This window comes from Crocuta crocuta, unplaced genomic scaffold (genome assembly GCF_008692635.1).
Source record: "Crocuta crocuta isolate KB4526 unplaced genomic scaffold, BGI_CrCroc_1.0 scaffold69, whole genome shotgun sequence".
In the NCBI taxonomy this organism is placed as follows: domain Eukaryota; kingdom Metazoa; phylum Chordata; class Mammalia; order Carnivora; family Hyaenidae; genus Crocuta; species Crocuta crocuta.
The window spans coordinates 1,603,708-1,607,544 of record NW_027551576.1 but is presented as its reverse complement, the minus strand read 5'-3'; the positions used below and the strand labels follow the sequence as shown (position 1 = coordinate 1,607,544).

General features: G+C 52.9%; 1 non-coding gene across 1 annotated transcript; it reads left to right on the top strand.

Moving 5' to 3' along the window:
- The first annotated feature begins 3,343 nt into the window (after nucleotides 1-3,343).
- Nucleotides 3,344-3,427, top strand: TRNAR-UCG (transfer RNA arginine (anticodon UCG)). Its single transcript has one exon. It is a non-coding gene; the product is annotated as a tRNA-Arg (tRNA).
- Nucleotides 3,428-3,837: the final 410 nt, after the last annotated feature.

Below are 3,837 nucleotides of genomic sequence, written 5' to 3'. Positions count from 1 at the left end.
GAATGGGTTAGTTATCTCAAAATAGATGGACCCCCCTATGCATTTCTTTAGTGCTTGCTTTGAATGGATAGTTATCTCAAAATAGAAAGTTACAAATGAATGAATGGATAGATAGGTACAGAAAAGGAACGTGACACAGAAGACGCATTTAGCATCTAGCCTTCTTTTGCTGCTATTTATTAAACACATCTACTAGCGAAGGCATTTACACACATTATACTTTTTTTTACTCCTCTCAAAAGCCCTGAATAATAGGTATTAGTATCTCAATCCTACAGATGGAGACGGGATTCAGAAACATAAAGCCACTTGCCCAAGGGCCTCTGTACACACCCGTGCCCACTCTGCCCCATTCCTTCTGCCCGTGAAGGCCACACCAGCTAGCAGATGGAACACCCCATCTGACACCCTGCGGGGAGTGGACTTGCTCCCCTAGGTGGGCCTGAGGCCTGGGAGGTCTTGACGGCGAAGCCAGGGGGTGGGTCCATATGGGAGGCCAGCTCCCGGGAGGTACTTGGGAAACCTAATCGCTCCTGCTTCTCTGCTGTCTCCATCCACCCCGGACGCAGGCCCTCCCCGGTGCTGGCCTCCAGGGCCCACTCCACCGCACTGCTCCCTTCCTGTTCTTTCCTGACTGGCTTCCTGTCGGGTCACCCACCCCTAACCAATGCCATTTCCCCTTTTCCAGAGCTGAACTCCATCACCCAGTCCCCAGAGCCAGCAAGACATGGGCCCCATTTCCCAAATCCTGACGCCTTGCATTTAACCAGAAGACGCAGAGGGGTGAGTTGGAGATGGGTTTGGCTGGGGGTAGGAGTGAGGGGGTAGGGTGTGGTGGGGGGGAGATGCGGAAGAGAGCACTGTTGGGGGGGCTGCTAAATGGAGGGTCAGCTGAGCAGGAAGGCAGAGTTTGATGGCGGAGCCCTTCCCTCTGCAGCCTCGGTGAAGACACATGAATTATTTATGCACCGTTGTTTTGGCTCGGGAAAATTGCCCCACATCCTTTTGCATTTAAATAGGGATTATGGCCTAGAACTTGGACCAGGAAGGCAGCATCTCCTTCTTGTGAAGGCCAAGCAAAGGTGACCCCATGAAAGGTGCTTAGCAGAGTTGCTGGAACCTACTAGGTGCTCAATAAATGCTTGTAGAATGGACAGACACACTAGGTGCCTAATGCATGTTAGTTAAGTGGGGTGGCCCTCTCTCTGGGGTCACAGTGCCACTCAGCCTTCTGGGGCCAGCCCATCTGGCAGTTCTGTAAGATCACTGGGAAGTGGGTCTTCCTCTGTATTCCTGAAGCCCTTTCTTTGGGGCTCCGGTATTGTCTTGCTCAGTCCACCTTGCACTAATACACCTATGAGCCTCAAAGCCCAGGCCTGCACCCCCAACCCCCCTATGTCAGGGACCAGCACACATGCAGCTCCTCTTTCGGCATCAGACCCACCTTACCTTCAGAGAGAATGTCCTCTGAGCCAGAGCTCAGAGTCAGCATCTCGCCTGACCTTCCCATGTGGCGGTGGTAGTCGTTTCACGGATGGGAAGACTGACCCAGGGAGAGAGAGGTAGCTGCCCAGACAGGAGCAGGGAGAACCGGGAAGCACCTCCGAGGTTCTGAGCTCACCTCCTACTCCCCGACCCTGCCTGGGCTGAGGGAGATGAGTACCTCCGGGCAGAACTGGGGAGGGAGCAGACAGACAGACTGGCCCCGCACCTCTGTCCCCCGCCCCACAGATCACCCAGGCCTCCGGCTTTGCTGAAGTTTTGTTTCTGGCCCCAGCACTTCGGGGCTAACCAGATTGTTTCCAAACACGTTACATAATTGCTCACATATTTATTTACGCCATCTCTTGAATATTAAACGATCGATAATATGTAACAGAAACTTGGGTGTTTAAACCCAGCAGCTTTTGACAAGCGTGGGCGGGGAAGGAGGTTGAAGAGANGAGATGGGTTGAAAGGCTTCCCAGGCCCTGTGGTTGACAAGTGCATAGTGGAGTTTTCACTGTGGGGTTCGGCCTCTTTTATTATATAATGACAAAGATGCGCTATCATTTCCTAAAGGATGCTTAAAGTCAGAGCCTGACTACCTGTTTGCTTCTTCTTGAGCGTTTATTGAGCACCCTTTGTATGCAGTCACCGTTAGGCTTCTATTCACCCCAGTGCCCTCAAGAGTGAGACAATCAAGACCCCTGGGCCTCATGGTACTGAGGCTTCAGTGGACAGGTGACCAAATAAATAGCTTCAGGGCATAACAAGCACTGTGAACAGAACAAAGCGGGTGGCAGGGCGGGATTGATCGACTGTCCCCCGAGGAGGGGACATTTGACTGGAGGTCTCCATGGTAGAAGCAGCCAGTTCTGCAGAGGTCGGGGGTTGGGGAGAATGTCCAGGCAGATGGGAGGGCCCCCAGGAGCGAGTAGCCCGGTGAGGCTGGGGAAGAGTGAGGAGGACAGCGGGCCGGGAGGGTCTACGTGTAGTAGTGGCAAAGCTACTGGAAGGTTCCAGTGATCTGGTGAATGTCTGGGAAACATTCCTCTGCAGCGGGGAGATGGGCTTGGGGGCAGGGGTGCTGGCTCTGAAGTGCTGGGAGATGGGCAAGGAAAATCCAGGGAAGGCAGAGGAGGGGCTGCCCCGCCCCCAAACCTGACCTTCCAGCCCCCAGAAGGGATCTATCTGCCGGGGATGATTGTGAGTCCCTTCCAGGGCAGCTGTGGAGGCTTGGCCTGACCCAACGGGATTACGGTAACTCTGACATTGGTGATAATAGTAGGTAGGATTTACTCAGCACCTAGAGGGAACCAGGCAGCGGGACAAGCCCCTTATCCTCACCATCAACCTGTGACATATGTACGTTTATTATCCCCATGCTATAGTAAAAGGTACCAAAGCACAGAGTGGGTAACTAAAATGCCCACAGTCACCCAGTGAGTAAGTAGCAAAGTAGGGAATTGAACCTCGTCAGTCTGACTCCACACACGAGGCCCTCAATCCACGTTGGCCGAATGAGTTAAGAACAGTAATAGCAATCACTGTTTATGATAAGGGAGTCACGACCGCCATTCCCATTTTACAGAATGAGAAACTGAAGGACAGTGTTGTATGGCTTACTGTAGCTGGGATTCGAACCTTGGAGGTCGGCGGAATTTCCTGTCGGAGCAGCGCATAAGGCTGTTGCCACTAACCCAGTTGGCAAAGCAAGTCCTGCCTCCTCCAGATGCGGACAGTAATTCCCATGTGCTGGCAGTGCTGAGGGCAGCGGGGAGCCGGACAGCTCAGGGGAAAGGGCCGCATAAGAGGTGAACGCTTATGCAAATGAGGGCTTGAAAATACTTGAGGAGGGGGCGCCTGGGTGGCTCAGTGGTTGAGCGTCTGACTTCGGCTCAGGTCATGATCTCTTGGTTCATGGGTTCGAGCCCCATGTCGGGCTCTGTGCTGACAGCCAGCTCAGAGCCTGGAGCCTGCTTCGGATTCTGTGTCTCCCTCTCTCTCTGCCCCTGCCCTGCTCATGCTGTCTCTCTCTCTCTCATTCAGAAATAAAAAACATTTAAAAAACTTAAAAAAGAGAAAAAAGAAAGAAAATACTTGAGGATTTTTAAACCCCTTAACCTTGTAGGGAGTTGGAATGTTTCCTTCCATCCTGCTTTCCTCAAGGAGAGAATGGAGACAAACCGGGGCCCTCTCACTGGCCAGACGGCCCCAGACTCTGAAATACAGGCCACAGATCAAAGAGTTTGGGGCAATGCGCCCAAACCTCTAATACCAGCTTGTTGACTCTGGGAAGCTCGTTCCTCGTGGGTTCTGTCCGGGTTGCTGACGACACGGTGCCGTGTTAGCCTG